Below are 13,934 nucleotides of genomic sequence, written 5' to 3' on the forward strand. Positions count from 1 at the left end.
GGCTAACGGTATTAACTCAGCATATGTGGTGTTTTGCTCCTGGCAGTAGAGTAGGTCAGCCATCCATTCCTTGAATTTTGGGGCTCTGCCCCTTCCCCATCTGCAGGCTACTCTCCGCTTAGCCAGAAGCAACGATAGAGCTACAAACTTCGTGTGTGAAGCAGGTATCTGCGCCGTATGCCCCTACAAAGTGAGTAACGGATCCCTCTCTAACCCAATGCATGTCATGCTATCTAGCGCCATCAATACCTGCTTCCAGAAATCCCGTATGGCCGGGCACTCCCATGCTAGGTGAAGAAATCCTGCCCTCGGTTGCCTACATCTATCACATTTATCTGTGTCAGCCGTCTTAAACCTGAGTTTCTTCGCCGGCGTATAATATAACCTATGTAAATCCTTGTAATGTATGAAACGTAATCTTCTGCTAGCCGAGATCTGTGCTGTTTGCCTACAACAATATTGCCATTGCATATCAGTAATTTCTCGCCCTAACTCCTCACCCCAGTGCAAGCGGGATCCACTGTGACGCCCACTGTGACGCCCCGCTCTGCTCTCTCAGATGCTGTTATATAAACCTGAAACTAGATGCTTTCCATCAGCTGACCCTAGCATCTGGTGGAGTGGGAGGAGGTTTGTCGGTTTGTGAGGGAAGTCGGGGAGTATAGATCGCATCTCTTGTCTAAGACTCACGTAAAGAAATATATCTAGAGGCGTTGTTGGCAGTCCCTGAAGAAGGTGTTCCATCGACCTGAACATTCCATCATGAAAAAGATCTCCCCAGGTGGTTACATTAGCGCGCTTACAAAGTCCCTGAAATCCCTTCTCCTGTAGAAGTGATAGATCTGGATGATACGATAGCGGGAGCCGCGATGAGTAAAGGATAGGCAAATCGAGCAACGTCTTGACCTGATGCCATGCATCCACTGAGCCTGATTGGTAGGTGATGTCGCCCGCGTACCGATGGGGCCATGTATCAATCCAGTTAGCGGTATCGGTTTAGCAAGCCAATCTGCCACGGCTACTTGTGGCATAGATGGAGGGGGGTTTACCCAATAGTATGCATAATGTGCCTGCACACTCAAATAATATAACTCAAAATCAGGGACGTTGAAGCCTCCCTGTTCGTATGGTCTCATCAATATCGACCATCTAAGCCTCGCCTGCCTCCCTCCCCATAGTAGTCTGAGCAACTTGGTTCACAAGGTTTTAAAAAATAATCTCCCAGGGGCATAAGGGATATGGAGGAACAGGTAAAGGAACTGAGGGAGTACAACCAGCTTGATCAGGGAGGCCCTGCCAGCAAGTGAAAGAGGCAATGATATCCAGCGTGTAACATTCGTGGTTAAGTGTGTTATGGCTGTGCCGTAGTTTGCACATAAGGTTTCCTCTCTATCTTTGGTGACTTGTATTCCGAGATACCCCAACTCTGTCTCACACCACTCTATTGGGAAGTCCAGCAGGAATTTTGATACTGATGATGTGAGCGGGAAGACCTGGTATTTCCCCCAGTTGATGCCAATGCCAGACAGATAACCAAATCTCACAAAGTCGCGCAAAATGGGATTCATATTTTGTTGTGGATCTCTAACATAAAGCATAATATCGTCTGCGTACAACGACAGCAATATTGGTCTCAGACAACAGCGAAACGCTTTGTCCTGATGCAGTTGCCTCAGTCAACAAGCCAAAGGCTCCACTGCCAGGGCAAAGAGTAGAGGGGACAGTGGACACCCCTGTCGAGTGCCTCTGGAAATCATGAGTGGTCGGAACAGGTAGTCATTTATTAACACTTTGGCTGTGGGGAGGTGATGCAATAGCTTGATCCAAGACATGTACATCTTATGGAAGCCCGTTCGTCGCAGCACCCCAAACAAGTAGTTCCACTCCACCAAGTCAAACGCCTTAGTGGCATCTACAAAGACTGCGGCAAGTGGGAAATCAGGCGCTACATTCTGGATTAGTGAGAAGAGGGTCCTAAGGTTGTGTGATGTGGCCCTACCAGGCACAAAGACCGATTGGTCAGGCAGTACAAGTTTATCGAGTAACAGGGACAGTCGATTGGCCAAAACTTTCGGCAACATTTTTGTGTCACAGTTCATCAAGGACAATGGCCTGTACGAATCGCAGGACTCAGGTGGCTTTCCAGGTTTCAGCAGCGATGTGACAATCGCCTCTCTCATTGAGGGCGGTAATATGCCCACTTCCAATGATTCCTCATACACCTCCTTTAGCACCGAAGCCATGATATCGATATAGGCCTTATAGAATTCAGCCGGGAGGACATCTGATCCCGGTGCATTCCCATTCTGGAGCTGCATAATAGCTTCTCTGATTTCATCAAGTGCAAGAGGGATGCTTAAAAACTCCCGCTGAGTATCCCCAAGCCAACCAAGCGCCATATCTCCCATGAACTCCTCTAGGTCAATGACACCCCGCCTTTGAGGCATATACAATGTAGTGTAATGCGTAGTGAATGCCTCCAGGATGCTCTGCGTGTCTCGGTGTGGCGGACTGTCCAATTCCTGAATTTCTATAACGTGCGCACCACACCGAGGGGGCCGAGTCAGTGCAGCCAGCACCTTCCCTGGTCTTTCACCCTCCCCATATCTACGCGTGGTCCAATATTTACCTCGGAATTTTGCCTCCATATTCGCAGTGTCTTCGTATTCCGTTAAAGTTGTGCGAAAATCTTTTAGCACCTGTCCCCCCTTCCCCCTCACCATGCAATACCCACGAACCGTCACTTTGAAAGCTTCCCATATCATCTCAACACTAGCAACAGAGCCTTTGTTCCGGACAAAGAAGTCTTTGATTTCTTCCCCCAGCTCTGTGCGGAAAACCATATCCAAAAGGGCTGTAGGTTGTAACCGCCAGCTCGGCCTAGGCCTATTATATCCCAGAAATGAAAGGGAGACCTTAAGTGCGCAATGGTCAGAAAAAGTCAGAGCTAAATGTACAGCACTTGTAATTGTTCGGCACAGTCCTTTTGTTAGTAAGCAGTAATCTATGCGCGCCCAGGTTCCTCTGTGGGATGTAAAGTGTGTGCCTTCTCGTTGTATGGGGTGCATGTACCTCCAACTGTCTATCAACCCGCCCTCCGCTATAATTCCCAACAAAGCTTCCTGTGCTTTCGTGTAACGCTGTGGACCTACGTTGGAACTGTCCATGTGTGGATTTAGCGCAACATTAAAATCACCTCCCCAAATTATGTGAGTCGAGCCTACCGACAGAAATTTACCCCATAGATTTGCGAAGAATTCTGGGCAACCGGTATTGGGGCCATAACAGTTCACTATTGTGACCGCGTCTCTACCCAGGCGCCCCCAGAGTATTATGTATCTCCCTTGTAGGTCCTCCAGAACTCATATCTTCTCAAATGTTGTGTGTTTACTGACAAGTATGGCCGTACCCCGGGCATAAGAGGAGTAGGATGAAAAAAACGACAACTCGCCCATCGACTTGCGAAGGCAATAGTGGCGCTCGGTGTTATGTGTGTTTCCTGTAAGAGTGCCACTTGAACCTGCTGCCTGTCCAGATAGGCCAGTGCCTGTCTCCTCTTCCTCGAATCTCCAAGGCCTCGAGCATTCCATGATATCACCCTAAGGGTGTTACTATCCTCCTATGTCATCTAACCAAGCGTCTTCCACCTGACCCATGTGATGTAAAGACCAACATTCCAAAACCTGCATGTCTCACCATATATCACCGAAAAAAGAAAACTGTGCATGTATCCCACTGTGACAATCGAACTTCCCCTCTCGTCCTGCCCCCTCCCACTGAAGCATCCGAATCATGCCAGTAATCAGCTGCCCCCGCTCCCCAACAACTTCCATCTTTCCAGGTAGACCAACTGGGCCTAACCCATCCCCTCGTACCTCCATATGGGGATGTTCGGAAAACATCAACAACATAGTATGGAAAGTGGGTTCTCCCAGTTGGGGAATGCGCCTAGGTAGTGCAAAAAAACCTCTTGTCAGCCCACACACCATGTGCACACAGCAGTGCCCAGGTCTGTCTCGAGGGCGACCGACAGCGCATTGTGTCCTCTCGTCGCACAGATTGTCAACAATGCAGTGGCCTCCGTGCATACATGCTTAGCGTCCTATACCATGCTTACATTAAAAATAGATGCAGCAATTGTGTCCATAAGGTATGGAGTGCAGTCCCACAACTCGATGGAGCCATGCTCCTTGGTGTTCATTCTTCCTCCGGTGACTGCGATCTTGGGTAGTCCTCTGGATCCAGCTGCGATCTGCTCTGTCGCTTGAGGTGCTTCAGGTAGTCCTCCACCTGCTGTAGATTAGTGAAGAATTTTTGCGACCCCTGATGAGTAATCCGTAGGTGAGCCAGATATAGCAGCGGATAATCTATTTGAGCTTGCCTGAGTTTTTGTTTAACTCCCAAAAACTTACGCCATTCTTCTTGCACGTGAAGCATGAAATTCGGGTACATGGTGATAGGTATGCCATCATAGGTCAATTGTTTTTTCTCCCAGGCAACTCGCAAAGCAACATCCCTGTCTCTGTGGTTCAACAGGCGAGCAATAATAGGTCTAGGGGTATTGCCTGGAGTGGGCCGCGGCCCCAGGGACCAATGTGCCTGTTCGATCACAAACTGAGAGGAAAGCAATTCTTTACCCACCACTGCTATTAGTAATCGCTCAACGTACTCTCAATTTTCCCGTATTCGTGCTTTCTGGTACACCTAAAATCCTTATATTATTATTCCGGGTGAGTACCTCAATGTCCTCACTCTTTGCCGCAATGACCTTGAGCAACTTGTCCATTTGCACTGTTGCTTTTTTCAATTTAGCGAACATCGGACACATGTTGCTCTGCCTTTTTGAGTCGTGTCTCGTGGCCTTCTATTGTTCGGACAATGGCGTCCATCCGTGTGGAGACTGTGTCAGTCTTGTCTGCCATAGTTGCAAAGCCTTGTCTGACTTCCTTAAGAAGTAATTTGAGATGGTCTCCAGGCCCTTGCTGAGGATCTTGCTGAGGGGTGCCTGCTCTAGCGTCCTCCTCTGCGTGTTGCTGCTTGGCAGTTTTTTCCGAGCCATCAAAATGTTAGGCGTGGTTGGCGGGCCTCTAGCCTCCCCATTTTGGCTCTGGTACTTGGTTCTGGCAATTCTCTGCCCCCTCTTCAGTGCTGCTTTTCGCAGTTAGATATCCCTGCCACACTTCCTGCTATATCTCCACTTTACAGCATTCAGAGAGCGAAGCTATGCATAAGCACAATATGGGCACGTACTGTTGTCTTCAATTACTCTCCCAGTGTCCCTGTGTAGACTCAGTCACTACAGCCAGATAGTCCAACGCAGGTGGGGCGAACACAGGCCTCAGTCTACGGCCGCCCCAGCGCTATATTTAAAATACCCCTGCAATGTCCCCCCGGGGAAATTATAAGCAATGCCACCTCGTATGCCTCTCGCTACTAGTGCCACAGTCCATCCACTCTCCTACCCAATGCTCCCTGTAATAGTGGCATCAGATCTATTCACAGGGCCTCCCTCCTCACTGGGCACCTGGCTAGCAGTTTCCAACCCCCGCACCTGCTCTCTGTCCTCCAACACAGTGAATGACCAAGCACCAGGTAATAAATGCCTCCTCCGGGCCAAAACGTCTCCCGCAGTCGTTCCCTGTCTGCGCCCCCTGCAGAGCGCCTACCCTGCCGGGCCGCTCTGTTCCAGACTGCAGCTAGGGAGCACTCAATAGCGCCGGCCAGCCCCCAGGGCCGTGGTGGTATTCCTCGGCGGTGTTTGGCGGCACTCTCCTCAGGTCCGTGGATTCAGGCAGCGCAAGGTTCCATGCTGCCCGGTACGTCCGCCAGCTATGCCTCACTGCCGGCAAGTCTGCAAGGCCGATCCACTGCTGGCGCGGCATGGTAGATGCTCTTCTTACTGCGTCACTCTCACTGCTTGACAGCGTCGCTCCGAACACCCACAGACACTTCGCCACTGTCTCGCTGCACCACAGGTTCTTCTCATTGCAGTCTCTTGCCAGCCTAGGTGCCGCGTGGTGGACTGGGGACTCTCGTAGCATGCCACTTCACTTGCCTGCTCCAGAGGTAACTGAATTCACTCTCGGTGTACGCCGCTCTCGCTCCTCAGCCACTCCGATCACCTTCGCCTGTTTAGATTCAAGCACTGCAGCAGTGCCAAGGGTCTCAGGATGTCTCTCCACACTTTTGGGTGCAAAATGTGGACGATTAGGCAGAGAAATTACGGATTTTGTTAGTCGGTCTGTGGGAGCCTCACTCCATGGCGGCCATTCCACCCGAGCGCCACCTAGTGCCCCCAAGCAATGGGTATTGTTAAAGTCCACTGAAAGCTGACGATAGGTCTTTACACCAACAGACAGCTTGCACTGTCTGGTAGGTGAGACCTAAAAAGCATATTGGCCCTTGCTGAGGAAAACACAATTGTTGCCTTAATTCAATGACTACAAGAAAAGGTATAAAGCTTTTTTACCTGTCCTGCAGTGAAAGATGCAATAAAAAAGTGATCAGCGATATAAAAGTAGTTAGATCTGCCTAAGTACATCAGGACAGTCCTGCTAACATTCATACAATGTTCCAAATAATCAGTCTGAGACATTGCGATGAAAAAAGGCAGGTGGAAAATGTTTTACCTTTTGCAAAATGGCGAATCCCACTTCAGGATGAACAAGTGAATTCTGATGTAGAATCAACACGTCTGGAAAAAGTGACAACAAGGGTTATTGTCACATAATAGTTCTTACATTTTCCAAATGCTTAGTTGATGTAAATATTTCCACAAACTCTACCTTCAAGGTGAGAAATATAATGTCAACTTTAATAGGTATATACTGAGGAACCAGATACACAATGCTCTGTGTGTTTAGGGACCTATTGCGAAACAACTGGGCAACCGTGGGATCATGACATCCAGCATGCTTTTGACATAGAGGAACAAGGCATGTATCATTTCCCAGACTTGCATCACCATCACACTTTATAGGAGAAGACACTCCTGCATGCAAAGATGGTGCTACTGGTATAATACTTTCTTCTCCTGAATCATCCCCACCAGAAATAGTGGTCCGAAGGACAAAGCAGGAAAGGCATAAAAAAGGTTCAATAAAAACGTAATCAAAGAGGATTCTAGCACCAAAGCCTATGGGTAAGAGAGAGAAGAGAAACGCATCTGATCCTGGATGGAAACAGTAAAGATGTGGACATGCAAAAAATAGCAAAATAAATAGCTTACAGCCTGATTCATGTACGGGCCGTTTTGCGTGGCCCTAATAGCGAATCATAGCGACTCGCTATTGAGGACACGCAAAACGGCATTCATGTAGGAATTGCTAAATCAATAGCGATTCCTACATGTTCTCTATTTGCGAGTAGCAATTTGCTACTCGCAAAAAAAGGAATAACTCCCCATTCATTCCTATGGGCCAAAAGGCCCATAGGAATGAATGGGGAGTATCCCTTATTTGCGAGTAGCAATTTGCTACTCGCAAATCAGATAGCGATTTTAAGGGTGCCAGGGGTGTCCAAAGGACACCCTGTAGCACCCCTAAAATGCACATTTGAACAGGTGTTGCGCACACACATGTCCAAAGGACATGTGTGTGTGCAACATGCAACTTAGAAAAATGCTTTTAAAAGCATTTTTCTATGTTTTTGCTATTTACCGAGAGGTCTGACCTCTCGGTAAATAGCGGCCCAATTTTGCTAAATCGCAATTTTTGCAAGTGTCATGAATAGCATTTAAGGAATCTCTAATAGAGATTCCTTAAATGCTAATCCTCGCATATTTGCTAATTCCTCATTAGCGATTTTTGCATTTGGGATTGTGAATCCCAAATGCCAAAATTGCACTCGCAAAAGGCAAGATTCTGAGAATCTTGCCCTTTGCGAGTGCAATTTTGCTTCATGAATCAGGCTGTTAGTTCTCTGTGGATTGGGACGTTATCAGCCCAATGTCCAGCTCTGGCCTCACACACCACCCCCTGTGTTGCCTTTCTAGCCATATTACACAATGTAGAATAATCTTCTTAGAAAGAGTTGTGATGGCCCTGTGAATCGCCCTACATCCCATCCAGGCAATGCCAAGCTGAGACAGAAATGTCCCCGAGGAATCTGCTTTGTTTAGTTCATTTTGTACCAACCACGTCATTTGGGCAGGCAATTCATCACAATTTTGTTTTTTAATGTATTGGTCACTGGTGTGTGTCTCTGAAAGTTCTTTACACCAAAAGTAAGGATCTGGAGGTTTGGACGTAAAATCTTGTATTTATTTGTACATGTACTTATTTATTTGTTTGTCTATTTCTTCATTTATTTATTTATTCATGATCCAAACTATCAAATCACCCAGTGATTATGATTAATCCACATGTTCATGGCACCGCTTATGTTCTCCTCTTGAAAAGGCAACCTTTCAATTTAATTGATGAGGGTATATATCAAATGAATAAATACATTCACACATTCATAAATGTTTTACACATTCGAAGTTATAAAATATTACAAACCTGTTTGAGGAATTTAAATGCCTATTATGAATAGCAAGGAATGAGGAAATCATTCTTTGGTTCAGAATGTCATATATTGCATATAGATGCCACGTGGCCACATGTCATGGGTGCCACTCTCATTTAGGCCTTCCTTTTTAGGTTACATCCCTCTTACTCTTGTGATCGTTGAGTTTACTCTTACATTGTTGGGAAAAATACGAACATGCTGCTGGGCAAAAAGCCCGAACTGGAAGAATGTGTCTTGCATATCTTGAGGAAAACATGGCAGCTGTGATGGTGATCAACATGTTTAGTCACAAACAGCATCATCAGTAAGCTACTGTCTTTTATACATTAGTAATAATAAGCACATATTGTTCAGTTTCTTTTATGACAGTCTTCACTGTCATTGCATACGAACTTGCAAGTGCCACGAGCATGTCATTTTCTAAACTGGCTGATATTTTTAGGGTAAATTACAACGTCACTGTTGAATTATAGACATCTGTCTTAGATTGGAACACGCCAACTTTGCACTTACTCGTAAAGTAATATAATTACAACACTTAACACATGTATATAATTAACTTTCTAGCTTGCACCCAAACAAAAATAACTAGAGCGCACATCCACGATACGACGCCTAATGTTTCCATTAATATATATCAACAGTGACATCACCCCCATTAATCTACAATCCAAGGTTAAAATGTTCTTTTTATCATTTTTGAGGGGAAAATAGCCAGTGTTCTTGTATTTTGTGTAATAAAGCGCTTTTTGCGAGCTAGATAAATGGAATTGACTTGTAACCCTCCATCAAGCAGGGATAGAAGTAAATAACCTTTTTCGCTGTAATTAATCCAGGGGATGAACACATGACGAGAAGACAGATGGGTGTAATGCGAGTGTGGAAATATTGCCATCAGCCCACTGTAATTAGCGTTTGAGGAGGGCTCTCTCTTCAGATATAAGTAGATGTGACAACGAAGTGTTTCACATATTCAAGAGGGTAATCACGCTGCCACATGTTCAACCCAATACCCATTGAAGGCTGGTTATGAATCTGAATCGTTAACAACGATTGATGAGCTTTTAATGCGCATGGGTATTGAGACGAAGCGAACGATCCATGAAAGACTTCAGGGGCTTATTTACAAGAAATTGGAGTAGGGCAGAGTTGCAAGGCTTTCTGTTGCACTGCCCTCCGCTAATTCGAAAGGGCAGGAATGCACCGTATTTAAAAGCTACAATTCATTCAATTCCTTTCAGCCAGCGCCGGCGCACAATTTGCAGCCGCGCACCAGCACAGGCACCGCTGCACGATGGTGCAAGGGTGTATGTTTTTTTGCCATGGTTGTTTTTGGACAGGAAGGGGCACCTTCCTGCACAAAAACAATCACAGGAGGCTTTTTCCTCGTACTATATGAGCACATGTGGAAAGAGGAAAAAACTAGTAGAAACGTAAAAGTTTCTCCTCGTTACGCGTGCTCCAGGGAGGTGGAAGGATGTGGCACTGCCACAGGTTTACATGATGTTGTAAATCTGTTACAGTGTCAAATTCCATGGGTGTTGAGTGGGAACACCAAAAGCAACACCCATAGAACACCTCTTTCATGTAGATAAGGCAAGGTAGCGACTTGTGCTGCTTTGCTTTACTCCATATCTAAGAGGCCATAAAAAGCCATGCAAAGTGGTTTCGTGACCTTGGAGATATGGGTCTGCGCCGCTGGAGCATCACAAAAGAAATTCTCTGGGAGGGGAAATATGCTGCAAGGGACTTGGAAATAATCCCTCAGGTATTTGTTTACTAGTTTTGGGTGCAGGGCAATGTAGCAAGTCACTTTGCTGCGCTGGCCTGCATCAAACGAAAAGGGCAGGACTGCACCGCATCCATGAGATATGGTGGATTCCTGTCCTGTTCTGAGGTGTTTGCGCACAATTAACTGTCTTGCGCCAGTGCAGGCGCCCTTGCACCATGGTGCAAGAGTGTCTGTGTTGTAGGAATAATTGTTTTTGTACCGTAAGGGGCGCCTTCTTGCACAAAAGCAACCAATGAAGGCGGTTTCCTCCTATGTGTGCTGCAGAATGCAGCACAGGTAGACAGAGGTAACAAGCATTGGAAATGCAATAGGTCTCGCATTAGGAAAGTTTGAGCTATTGGTCTTATAAATTATTTTTTCATTTATTTATTTGTTAAAATAGCTAAATTAATAGCTCTGTCATTTACAATGCCAATAGTTATACCTTTCGCAAATGTGACACCTATAGCATTTGTAATGCAACATGTTTTTTATTTACGTGACTTAGATGTATTAATATTACAAATAACAATGGCTTTTAATTTTTTTTGTTACATTAATTGTTAAATAATTTATTTAATTTGTAATGGCAATAGCTTAAACTTTTGTAAATAACTTTTGTGAAGATTATATTCAGTGTTTTTTATTGTGACGAAAATCCAAGAACAGAAGTGAAATATTAACATCTTTTTTGTGATTTGTAATAAAGCTTGAAAGCTTGAAAACAGCTTGAAACAGTGTCGCCTGTCGTGAACTGAGGGCTGTAACTCACTGTGTAATGCACTATGTAAAGGCGACCACAAAATACTCTACCCGTGCCTAAAAAACACATGAATGTGTCTTTCCAAAATGCAACTGCCGCTCATGTAAAGCGCTCCGATATCTTGGGGTCGAGTTCAACCAGTATAAAAACTGCAAAAACAAAAAAAGATAATAAGTGGCTGAGGTGGGATTCGAACCCATGCAGCTAGAGTAAAAAGGTCACTGGCGTGCAAAAATACAAGGGCTGAATATACGGTGCTCAACTACTAGGAGTGGCCCGGCTATGCCTCAAGAGGGTGTGGCTTAACGGCCAGATCGGCCGACTTTGAAGCTGCGGATCCACGTTCGAGTCTGGCTATAGGCTCAACATCAGTGTGATTCTGGGCAAACCACTTAATCTACCCGTGCCTAAAAAACACATGAATGTGTCTTTCCATAATGCAACTGGCGCTCATGTAAAGGGCTCCGATATCTTTGGGTCGAGTTCAAGCAGTATAAAAACTGCAAAAACAAAAAAAGATAATAAGTGGCTGAGGTGGGATTCGAACCCATGCAACTAGAGTAAAAACGTCACTGGCATGCAAAAATACAAGGGCTGAATATACGGTGGTCAACTACTAGGAGTGGCCCAGCTATGCCTCAAGAGGGTGTGGCTTAACGGCCAGATCGGTCGACTTTGAAGCTGCGGATCCAGGTTCGAGTCTGGCTAGAGGCTCAACATCAGTGTGATTCCGGGCAAACCACTTAATCTACCCGTGCCTAAAAAACACATGAATGTGTCTTTCCATACTGCAACTGGCGCTCATGTAAAGCGCTCCGATATCTTTGGGTCGAGTTCAAGCAGTATAAAAACTGCAAACACAAAAAAAGATAATAAGTGGCTGAGGTGGGATTCAAACCCATGCAGCGAGAGTAAAAAGGTCACTGGCATGCAAAAATACAAGGGCTGAATATACGGTGCTCAACTACTAGGAGTGGCCCGGCTATGCCTCAAGAGGGTGTGGCTTAACGGCCAGATCGGCCGACTTTGAAGCTGCGGATCCAGGTTCGAGTCTGGCTAGAGGCTCAACATCAGTGTGATTCTGGGCAAACCACTTATTCTACCCGTGCCTAAAAAACACATGAATGTGTCCCTCCATAATGCAACTGGCGCTCATGTAAAGCGCTCTGATATCTTGGGGTCGAGTTCAAGCAGTATAAAAACTGTAACAACAAAAAAAGATAATAAGTGGCTGAGGTGGGATTCGAACCCATGCAGCTAGAGTAAAAAGGTCACTGGCGTGCAAAAATACAAGGGCTGAATATACGGTGCTCAACTACTAGGAGTGGCCCGGCTATGCCTCAAGAGGGTGTGGCTTAACGGCCAGATCGGCCGACTTTGAAGCTGCGGATCCAGGTTCGAGTCTGGCTAGAGGCTCAACATCAGTGTGATTCTGGGCAAACCACTTATTCTACCCGTGCCTAAAAAACACATGAATGTGTCCCTCCATAATGCAACTGGCGCTCATGTAAAGCGCTCCGATATCTTGGGGTCGAGTTCAAGCAGTATAAAAACTGCAAAAACAAAAAAAGATAATAAGTGGCTGAGGTGGGATTCAAACCCATGCAGCTAGAGTAAAAAGGTCACTGGCGTGCAAAAATACAAGGGCTGAATATACGGTGCTCAACTACTAGGAGTGGCCCGGCTATGCCTCAAGAGGGTGTGGCTTAACGACCAGATCGACCGACTTTGAAGCTGCGGATCCAGGTTCGAGTCTGGCTAGAGGCTCAACATCAGTGTGATTCTGGGCAAACCACTTATTCTACCCGTGCCTAAAAAACACAAGAATGTGTCCCTCCATAATGCAACTGGCGCTCATGTAAAGCGCTCCGATATCTTGGGGTCGAGTTCAAGCAGTATAAAAACTGCAACAACAAACAAGGAAGAGGGAAAGAAAGGATGGAGGCTGATGGGCCAAAAGAAGGAAAGGAAAGAACGAAGGAAGAAAGGGAGCAGGGTGAACAGGGCACGCTGAAGGGCGATGGAGGCGAGGGAGGGAGGAGAAATGCGAGAAACGTGTGAAGCAGGGGGCGGGGGTAGCGGATACCTTTGAAGTGAAGCTAAGCTTCACTTCAAAGGCTTGTTGGCACAGCGCACGCTGGGGGATGACTGTGGGAGGGGGGCTGGTGTCTGTGCACGCGCTTTTTATGGCAATGCGCATGCGCATTGAGCGATCTTTCACGGGCACTGCATGGAATCGCCCGATCTCGGTAAGCTCTGTTTAAGCCCCTTTATATCTCGCTCCCGCTCAATGCGCATGCGCATTGAGATAGGTCGCTCGACCTAAAAACGTGGAGAAATAAAGTTATTTCACCTAGTTACACCTCCCCCGGGGAGGCATAAGGTTTTGGCGCATCCTCAGGTTTACATAGACTTGTTAATCTGGGAATGCGTCAAAATCCATGGGTGGTACGTGGGAACACGTAATGCAATTGCAATGGAACGCCTCTTTGACGCAAAGTAAGGCAACACAGCGACTTGCGCTGCTTTGCTTTACTCCATATGTACGAGGCTATAAAAGCCACGCAATGTGGCTTTGCATGGCCTCGTAGATATGAGTCTGCACTCTGTGTCGCTGGTCAGTCAACAAAAGTGAAGGACTGGGTTTGTAAATGAGTCCCTCAGTTTTTAGCCAACAAAACTGCCGTAAATTATTTGCTTTCAAAGTTGTATGCCTTTCAACAAAATTGGAGTACGGCAGCTTTTTTGTGTCTGAAATTCTGGTTTCCATTTAAGTAAATAGTGCTACCTCTCTTATTATGGAGAATATAATAATTACCAATATGCGAATGGTTTGCACATCATCTCTCAGCGATGACCACACCCTCCTATGCATGCCCCCCATATACC

This window comes from Lissotriton helveticus, chromosome 2_1 (assembly GCF_964261635.1).
Source record: "Lissotriton helveticus chromosome 2_1, aLisHel1.1, whole genome shotgun sequence".
Classification (NCBI taxonomy): Eukaryota; Metazoa; Chordata; class Amphibia; order Caudata; family Salamandridae; genus Lissotriton; species Lissotriton helveticus.